We start from the raw sequence: 10,814 nt of genomic DNA, 5'->3' as shown, positions 1-10,814 counted from the left end.
ATTAAGAGTGTTTTGAAAGATTTGTGTCCACTGTTCTTGTTTAAATTCAGTATTAACACATATCACTACAAGATTTAATTTACTTTGTTCATCACCTTAAACATTCAAGAAAAGCAAAAAAACACTAAAACACATTAACCCCCCTGTGTGTTATTCATTACCTAACAAGTGGTATCAGAGCAAAATCTAAAAGCATTCTAATTCAAGGTCTTGGAAGAATGAATACACATAAAATCAGTAGCATTAAAATTCCTACTTTTGATAAAGCTAACTACACTCTATGGAAGAAGAAAATGTTGTTATTTATCAGGATGGCCAATCCATTATATATTCATATTCTCAAAAATGGGCATTTCACTCCTATGGTTAGAGTTGAGGAATCTACAGATGGAGACATGGTCATCCCAGCTCATTATGCTCCTAAAGATCCTTCAGAGTACACTGAGCCTGAGAAAGAAAAAGTCTCCCTGGACAGTGGCTTGCAGTTGATCCTAATAGAGTCACTTGATAATGTAATGTACAATAACATTGTCAACTGTGACACTGTTAAGCAGATCTAGGAAAAGATTGAAATACTCTGTGAAGGAACTAAGGAAGTTAGATCTAATCAAAGAAGGATATTGATTTCACAGTATGAGGGTTTCATGGCTAAGCCAAAAGAAAGTATCACTGATGTGTTTGAAAGGTTTAACAAGCTGATAAATGACTTGCAGCTGCATGACAAATACTATGAAGCTGAAGAAGTGAACTTGAAGTTTTTGCTCACACTCCCTGACCATTTGGAACAGAAAATTTCAGCAATCAGAGAAAGGAGAGAGTTGAGTAGAATAACTCTGGAAGTTCTGTATGGAATCTTAAAAACATATGAATTGGAAATGATTCAAAGGAAGTCATTAAGGGCTGGTCAAGGGCATGATGTAGATGGCTCAAGTGCTCTAATTGTCAATAAAATCCAGACCTCTAATGATGAGCCAAGATCCCATACTTCAGTTATCTCAACAAGTGAGGAAAGAAACAATGATTCACAGGAACAAGTCATACTAGAATTGGAAGAAGATGAGTTATACACCTTGGATGAACTTGATGAGCTAGATCAGTCAATGGCCTATTTGGCAAGAAATTTCTCTAACATTAGAGTAAAGAAGCCAAGATTCTTCAAGGGTAAAGGACAATTATTCAACAAAGACAACAGTTGGAAAGGAAAAGGGAAGTACACATCTGATAGCAAAAATGGCTACAAAATTGGATCTGTTGACAGATCAAAAATAAGGTGCTATAACTGTGATGAGCTAGGCCATTTTGCTACAGAATGCAGGAAACCCAAGAAAGCAAAGAAAGATAAAGTTTATCTTGAACTGGAAGCAAAGTATGAAGCTCTTTTGAAGAAACAACAAAGCAAAGCATATATTGCAGAGGGAAAGAGTTGGGATGATTCTGATAATGATGAAGATGAGGAAGTTGGAAATTATGAATTTATGGCCTTGGAGCAAGGAAGTCATCCTCATCAAAAACACATGTACCAACTTTTACCACCATTGATTTAAATGTGAGTCAATATAAGGAAACTGTTGAAATGATGAGCACAGAAATGTTTCACATACATACAAATATGGTTGCTGCTAATGAAGAGGTTAGCAGACTGAAAAAGATAAATGAGAAGCTTGAAAATGAGAAACAAGAAACTGAATTGTTGCTGGTAGAGCTTGAAGCTGTGAAACAAGAAAATGCATATCTAAAGAACAAGCTCAAATGTGTAAATAAGATTGAAGCTGTATTAAGGGAGAAGTTAGAAAAGAATGAAGTCAAGTTGAAATCTTTCATAAATGCATCTGAATTGGTGGGACAGTACCATGAGAAGAACAAGCCATGTGCAAATATTGTTATTGTTCTTGATTATGATGCCTTGAACACCAAGAAGAAATCTGTAGGTGAAAAAGGAAAAGCTAATGAAAATGATGTTGTTCCAGTTATTCTGAAAAAGGTTGGTTCACCTGTGTTCAAAGCATGTGAAGTAAACTTCAGTGAAGAAGAGTTGATTATAAAGTAAGAGATTGCTGATGAAGACAATGAGAATAAAAATGCAGAAATAACTAAATCTTCTAAAGCTGAAGAGAAACTCATAGACAACCAAGATTCCAAGACACCTGTCAAGGAAACAAAAATTGAAGATGCAAGAAAGAGGAAGAAAAATAGAAATGGGAAGATTGGAATAAACAAAAGCAATAATTTTGCTTATATTGCAGATGCTCCAAGAAAGAAATGTGAGAAATATGGCTCTGTGAATCACCTAACTTACCTTTATAAAAAGGTTGTTAGCAAGCCAGTTGAAGGAGCCTGCAAATACAATGAAGCGGATGCAAATGATCTCTACTCATTCTGTGACAAGTTTGATTGCATCCCTTGCAACTTGAAAGTAATAAAAAGTTGTCACAAGCTGAGAGTAGACCTCAAAGAAACAAAAATTGGGTCTACAATAGATAGGAAAAATGCACAACAGTCAATGAATTCTATTTTATCTGAAATAACTCATTCTACTTCTGCTAAATCAGTTAACAAGAAGAAAGTGCCCAACACTGCTTGGGTTGCTAAACAAACTGAAAACTCATTGTGTGCAGGGTAAAATGAAGGTCATATGGATCATAGACAGTGGATGTTCCAGACATATGATAGGTGATAAGGCCCTACTATCACAGTCTGAGGAGAAGGCTGGCCCTTTGGTGACCTTTGAAGACAACAGCAAAGGATTCACAATGAGATATGGCAAGATTATTTCTGAAAATATTGTCATTGATGATATAGCATTGGTAGCTGATCTTGAAGTAAATCTTCTCAGTGTCAGCTAGTTTGCAGACAAAGGTTTTAGAGTTTTATTTGACAAAGAAGAATGTATTTTCATCAGCAAAAAAACCAATGAAGTTACTCTTAAAGGAGCAAGGAATGGAAGCTTGTTTGTTGCATACTTGGACTCAACAAATGAGGATGGTATTTTTTGCTTCTACACCAAGGCATCTATAGAGCAAATCAACTTATGGCATAAGAAACTCTCACTTCTAAACATCAAGGCAATCAACACCTTGGTCAAGAAAGAGTTAGTGAGAGACATGCCAAAATTAGAGTTTGCTCAAATTGAAGTTTGTGAAGCTTGTCAGAAAGAAAAAATGAAAAGATCAAGTCACAAGTCAAAAACTGTGAATTCCGTAAGTGCACCATTGCAACTTGTTCACATGGACTTATTTGGGCCAGTAAATGTCTTATCAATTTCAAGAAATAAATATGCACTTATGATGGTGGATCATTTCTCAAGATATAGTTGGGTAGAGTTCATGCACTCTAAAGATGAAACTCCACACATCATAATTGAACACATCAAGAAGATAGAAAAATAGGCTGAAGATCATAATTGTGTAAAGAGATTGAGAAGTGATAATGGAACATAATTCAGGAATGCAACATTGAGTGAATTCTGCAAAAATAAAGGCATTGTTCAAGAATTCTCAGCTTCTAGAACACCTCAACAAAATGGGGTAGTTGAAAGAAAGAATAGAACATTGGTAGAAGCTGCTAGGATAATGTTGCAAGATGCCAAGTTACCAACAAGCTTTTGGGAAGAAGATGTTAACACTACATACTATACTCAAAACAAATATCTCATTAATAAGGTACATGGAAAATTACCTTACTCAATCATGTCTAAGAGAAAACCTAATGTAAAGCATCTTCATGTGTTTGGAAGCAAGTGTTACATTTTGAAAGACAACTCTGAATATGTGGGAAAATTTGACTCAAAGGTTTTTTGAAGCAATTTTTCTGGGATAGTCATTGGAAAGAACTTCCTACAAGGTCTATGTAATTGATCAAAAGAAGATCATGGAAAGCACAAAAGTGACTTTTGATAATGATAAATGTCCAGGCTTGGAATGCCTTGATGATAATGAAGCTGAAGCCCTTGCATTTGAAAACCTCCACGTTAACAATGATTCTGATGAAGAAGATGAAGTCAATGCACAACAGATGATGAATGAAGAGATTACTGAACAGGAAAATCATGGAAATAGAAGCTCATCTCAAACACCTGAATTTAATAGCACAAACTCAGGGGGGTAAGAGAAGAAGGATTTACTAGGAATAATAATAATGAAGAAAATAATGAAGGCACAAGTTAACAAACTCACACAAGGAAGTGAATAGAAGTCACAGTAGAGAAGCAATTATTGGTGATTCAGCTGTTGGTATGAGAACTAGAAGTGCAACTGCTAATGAGTTCCTACATGCATGCTTTCTGTCTCATGTAGAGCCTAAGAAAACTGAAAAAGCTCTAATGGATCCTAATTGGATGTCTGCCATGCAGGAAGAACAGAATCAGTTTGAAAGAAACAAATTTTGGGAGTTAGTTCCTACACCAAAGAATAGAAGTGTAATTGGAATAAAATGGGTGTTCAGGAACAAGATGGATGAGAATGGTATAGTTACCAGAAATAAGTCAAGGTTGGTTGCAAAAGGCTACTCACAGGAAGAAGGAATTGATTATGATGAAACTTTTGCTCCAGTTGCAAGACTTGAAGCAATAAGGATTTTTCTAGCATTTGCTGCACATTCAAATTTCAAAGTGTATCAAATGGATGTCAAAAGTGTCTTCCTAAATGGTGAGCTAGAAGAAGAAGTTATGTGCAACAGCCACCTGGCTTTGAAGATCCAGAATTTCCAGATTTTGTGTACAAGTTACTCAAGACTCTATATGGACTAAAGCAGGAACCTAGAGCTTGGTATGATACGTTTTCAGAATTCTTACTTAAACATGGTTTTACTAGAGGCACTATAGACAAGACTCTCTTCTACAAGAAGCATGGTGATGATATGATCCTAGTTCAGATTTATATAGATGATATCATCTTTGGTTCTATAAATGAAAAGCTTTGCCAAAGATTCTCCATGCTTATGCAGAGTGAATAAGAAATGAGTATGATGGGGGAATTAAGTTTCTTTCTTGGACTTCAAGTCAGTCAAAGAAGTGATGGAATCTTCATCATCCAAATTAAGTATGTCAAAGATTTATTAAAAAAGTTTAAAATGGTTGATTGTTCACCTGCATCTACACCCATGTCTACAACAACAAAGTTGGATGGAGATAAAAAGGGCAAAGTGTAGATATTTCAAGCTATAGAGGGATGATTGGATCATTATTTTACTTAACTGCAAGTAGACCAGAAATCATGTTTGCTACATGTCTGTGTGCAAGATTTCAAGCCAATCCAAAAGAATCACATTTAAAGGCTGTAAAGAGGATTTTCAGATACTTGAAGGGGACTCCGAACTTGGGATTTTGGTATCCTAAGGGAACTGGTTTTGAAGCTGTTGGCTATATAGATACAGATTTTGATGGATGCAGGGTTGACAAAAAGAGTACTAGTGGAAGCTGTCAGTTTCTTGGATAAAGACTTGTATCCTAGTATAACAAGAAACAACAATCTGTGTCAACTTCCACAGCTGAAGTTGAATACATAGCTGCTGGAAGTTGTTGTGCTCAAGTGCTTTGGATTAGAAATCGGCTAATGGACTATGGCTTAGTGTTACACAAAATTCCAATTATCTGTGACAATAATAGTGCTATATCTATAGTGGCTAATCCATTTAATCATTTTAGAACAAAGTACATTGATGTAAGGTACTATTTTATTAGAGAACATGCAACAAATGGTACCATTGAACTCATTTTTGTTCCAACAGAAAAATAATTAGCTGACATTTTTACTAAACCTTTGGATGAAACAACTTTCACTAGACTTGTAGGTGAAATTGGAATGCTTAATTCTTCATCCTAAGGCAAGAACTCAGCTAATGTTTTGCAGCAGATTAATTTCTAGTAAATCAAAATTAATTTGATTTAATTGGAAATTAACTGAAATATGAATTATAAATATTTCAGAAATCTCTGCATATTAATTTTTCAAAAAACAAAAATTTAGCTTGGAATTTTTCAAATTCTAAGAAAACTGTCTAGTTGTTAATTCACATCCTTAATATATAGAATTAACACAAGGAAAAAGCAAAGTGATCAGAATTATATAGAGAACTGAGTACTCAATAAGTCTAATTGACTTATCAACAAGTCATTTTAAGACTTCTCGAGTGAGTTCTCGATAAGTCAATTTACTGACTTCTCGATAAGCTTTATTATGACTTATCGATAAGTCGTTGTAGAGTTCTCTAGTAGTGTTAACTCACAGAGTTCTCTACAAGTATAACTTTTAAACTTATCAATAACTCAGAACTGAAATAATTTAAGTTAATAAATTCAAATAAAAATTGGAAACAATTTAGTCTATTTTGGACAAACTGGGTATTTATTTGACATCTCGATAAGTTAATTTTTAGTTCTCTACAAGAATAAATAACATGACTTATCGATATATTTTTCACATCTCAAAATGACTTCTCGATAAGTATACTCCAAACGTCTATTCTTGACTTCTCGACAAGTCATTTGCTTTTACTATAAATACCCAGACATCTCGATACATATACATACTTACTCCTTCGAGAACTTTAAGTGACCTAGCTTTTTCAATCCAAAACTGATTTCTCTCTCATTTCAACTCCTTTCTCACTAATTTTTCTTGTCCACTAGACTTCACACTCATAACAATGGCAGCAAACAATATTGTACCTTTCATCCCAAAGGAGACTAACTTCCTTGCATTCTTAGATGCAAACCAAGCACCTGAAACTTTCAAATGTTTTGTCAAATTCTTGTCTGAGACCTACTTTGTAGGGGCTCTTACTGCTAATAATATGCTTTACTTGGATGTGTTAGGGGATTTTTGGAACACAGCAGTGACAAGGACAATTGTGCATGAGAACCAGGCTGTATCAATTATAATAAATTGCACAATCAAGGGCCAACATGTGGAGATCTTTGAGGATGATGTCAATATGGCATTAGGAATATCTACTGACAAACTGGTGGAGGCTCCAACTGATAAGTGGCATTTTATACCACTTAGAACGTCTTAAAATGGCTTAAATTGGTGTCTTGAAATCAAGTATTTTGTGTATTTGATGCGTTTTTCTAGTGTTTATGCATTTCAGGGTATTAGTTGCATTTCGGAGGAGGAATCATCAAGAATAAGCCTTGGCATGTGTTCACCATTACGAGAGGAAAAGAACGGGCAGATTACGGTGAAGAAACGGAGCAAACCTGGAATTTTTCCAGTAGGGTCCTGCGCGCCCGCGCAACAATGCTGAGCGGCCGCGCAGCAGCCTTGCGCGCCCACGCAGAAATGCTGAGCGGCCGCGCAGGGTCGGGGGAAAAAGATATATTATTTTAGACTTCTACTTCTATTTGGCTTCCAACTTCTATGTAATCTGAGTTTTATGGGACTATTATATAAGTAGATTTGAGACATTTTTCACAGAGTATTAAGAGGAGATTATGTTTTAGATTGTGTTTTGCAAGAAGCGAAGGAGATAAGGAAGAAGACCGATTTAGCACACAGCAGCGAAGAGGAAGCATATATTCTTGTGATTCTTGTTTCGTTGTAACGTTGGATGCTAGTTTTCTTGCTTTGACTTATTTACTCTTGTGACGTACTCTGTTTTAATATAATCAGTTTAGTTATTATTTTCTTGTGTTTGTTATCATGATTTCATATGAACCCATGATGGCGATAAGTTCTATTATGGGCTAATCGTGATCATGGGGTTGCAATGGATTTATTATGGAATTCTTTAGTTAATTGTTTAATACTTTAGTGTGTGATGATTGCATGATATCTAGTATTGGTTGTGCGTATTCGTCTTATGTGCGTCGCGAACATATAAGATAGGGTGTTAATCTCTTGTGAAGCGACGGTGGATCTTGAGATTTAGAACTTGCCATGCTAGCATAGGTTCATGTACATTGTGCATGATTAGTGGGTAACTCTAACAGTTTTATTTGCCCTATGTAATCAAAAGGAATAACTTGTGCTTAAATCGTTGTGTTGTCAATTTCTGTAGACATATAGGAACTCAACATAATTGATGACTATTCAACTTCTATCTTAATTGTGGATGTTTGGTAGAATGGTATTAGTACAATGAAAGTTGGCTTTTATCAGTTTCGTGTTATTCGATTAATATCATCACTGTCACATGCTAAAGGTAATAACTATGGCTATAGAAGGAAGTAATAATGAAGTTGTGATCTCATGAGTATTTTATTATTGATAAATTGAAGTGTTAGTTAAGTGGTTAATTAAGTAGTTAATTATAGTTAATATTTAATTAACAATTTTAAGTGTTATTATCTTAACATTGAGAAGTAATCATACATTGATGAGTGAGTTTAATTAGATAATAAATTAGTCTGAGTCTCTGAGGGAACGAACTAGAAAGTATTCTATATTACTTGCGAACGCGTATACTTACGTGAATATTAGTGCGTGATTTCGCCCTAACAAGTTTTTGGCGCCGCTGCCGGGGACTCGGCGTATTTGTTTAGTTTATGTACTTACCATCATTGGTCATTAGGACTCAGTGATTAGGACGTAGTAGTTAATTACTCTTTTCGGTTGTGTTTCAGGTACTTTAGCAAGCGTTTATGCAAACTCGTTCTCGTGCTCGCAAGAGGACCTTAGATACAGCTGAAGGAAAAGACGAAGTTCTTGATACTCCGGAGAAGTTAGATTTTGAGGATTCGGATTCAGGAACTGAGCAGAAAGAACCAGTAAACATGGGAGATCGTATTGTTCAAGCTGATCCAGCTCTTATGGATTTTTCTCGGCCTAAAATTGATGACATTCAGTCAAGCATCCTTCATCCGGCTATTCAAGCTAACACCTTTGAAATCAAGCCGGGCACTATTCAGATGGTGCAGAATTCTGTTTCTTTTGGAGGAGCGGCAACTGAAGACCCCAACATGCACATAAGGAATTTTGTCGAGATCTGCAGCACTTTTAAGTATAATGGCGTGACTGATGAGGCTATCAAGTTGAGGCTTTTCCCATTCTCACTGAGGGATAAGGCTAAAGACTGGTTACATTCTGAACCAGCTGGGTCCATCACTACGTGGCAAGATCTTGCGCAAAAGTTTCTGGTGAAGTTTTATCCAATGGCAAAGACTGCTGCTATGAGGAGTGCTCTTACTCAGTTTGCGCAGCAACCTACAGAATCTATGTGCGAGGCTTGGGAACGCTACAAGGAAATGTTGAGAAAATGTCCACATCATGGAATGTCGGATTGGATGGTAATCACTGGTTTTTATAATGGTTTGGGGGCCCAATCTCGGCCCATGCTCGATGCAGCAGCTGGAGGCGCCTTATGGGCTAAAAGCTATACTGAGGCGTACAATCTTATTGAGACGATGGCTGCAAATGAGCATCAAAACCCAACTCAGAGGATGACATCAGGCAAGGTAGCAGGTATTCTGGAAGTTGATGCAGCCACCGCTATTGCAGCCCAGCTCCAAGCGCTATCAATGAAGGTTGATTCTTTGGCTACGTATGGAGTTAATCAAATAGCTATGGTTTGTGAGCTTTGTGCAGGTTCTCATGCTACGGATCAGTGTTCTCTTGTCAACGAATCTGTTCAGTATGTGAATAATTATCAGTGACAACAACAGCCTGTGCCAGCGACCTATCATCCTAACAACAGAAATCATCCAAATTTCAGCTGGGGAAATAATCAGAATGCTATTCAGCCACCATATCAGCAAGGAGTGACTAAACAGTTTAACCCACCTGGATTCTAGCAACCACAGCAGTATGCTACAAGATAATCATATCCTCAACAGGGAAGTGCAGCTGCACCTACTAGTGCTGATTTTGAGGAACTTAAGCTGTTGTGCAAGAGTCAGGCGGTTTCTATCAAGACCTTGGAAAATCAAATCGGTCAATTAGCCAATGCAGTGCTCAATCGTCAACCTGGCACTCTTCCCAGTGACACGAAAGTACCAGGCAGGAAGGAAGCTAAAGAGCAAGTCAAGGCTATTACCTTAAGGTCTGGAAAAGTAGCTGATGCTGAAAAGGCAAAAGAAGTCGAAGCTGAAGTTAGAGATGAAAAATCTAAGCAAAAGGAGAAAGTGGCGGAACCAAGGAAGACTACTGTTGAACACACTCTGCCTGAGGCTAATACAGGGGAGAAACAGCTCTATCCTCCACCACCTTTTCCTAAGAGATTGCAGCAACAAAAGCTGGATAGACAGTTCGGGAAGTTTCTGGAAGTGTTCAAGAAACTTCACATCAATATACCTTTCGCTGAGGCTCTGGAACAAATGCCTAGTTATGCGAAGTTTATGAAGACTATTCTTTCAAGGAAGGTGAAACTGGATGACCTTGAAACCGTTGCTCTCACGGAAGAATGCAGCGCGGTTCTGCAACAAAAGTTACCACCAAAACTGAAAGATCCAGGAAGCTTCACCATTCCTTGCACCATTGGCAATCTAACTTTTGACAAGTGCCTTTGTGATTTGGGAGCAAGCATTAATCTGATGCCGTTGTCGATCTTTAAAAAACTGGATCTGCCTGATCCAAAACCCACATACATGTCGCTACAATTGGCGGACCGTTCCATTACTTACCCAAGGGGCATAGTTGAGGATGTGCTCGTCAAGGTGGATAAGCTCTTCTTTCCTGCTGATTTTGTTATTCTGGATTTTGAGGAAGATAAGAAGATTCCCATAATCTTGGGGAGGCCTTTCTTGGCTACTGGCCGTACCTTGATAGATGTGCAAAAAGGGGAACTTACTATGCGGGTTCAAGATCAGGATGTGACCTTCAACGTATTCAAGGCAATGAAATTCCCTACAGAAGATGAGGAGTGCTTAAAAGTGGATGTGA

The 10,814-nt window shown here is 37.1% G+C and overlaps 1 non-coding gene across 1 annotated transcript; it reads right to left on the bottom strand.

Moving 5' to 3' along the window:
* Positions 1-9,103: 9,103 nt before the first annotated feature.
* LOC141669454 (small nucleolar RNA R71) lies at positions 9,104-9,210 on the bottom strand. The gene has a single exon (XR_012553739.1). It is a non-coding gene; the product is annotated as a small nucleolar RNA R71 (small nucleolar RNA).
* Positions 9,211-10,814: the final 1,604 nt, after the last annotated feature.

The sequence above is a fragment of the Apium graveolens genome, chromosome 6 (genome assembly GCF_009905375.1).
Source record: "Apium graveolens cultivar Ventura chromosome 6, ASM990537v1, whole genome shotgun sequence".
NCBI classification, from domain to species: domain Eukaryota; kingdom Viridiplantae; phylum Streptophyta; class Magnoliopsida; order Apiales; family Apiaceae; genus Apium; species Apium graveolens.
The sequence above is the reverse complement of the archived record's forward strand: the minus strand, read 5'-3'. Positions and strand labels throughout refer to the sequence as shown.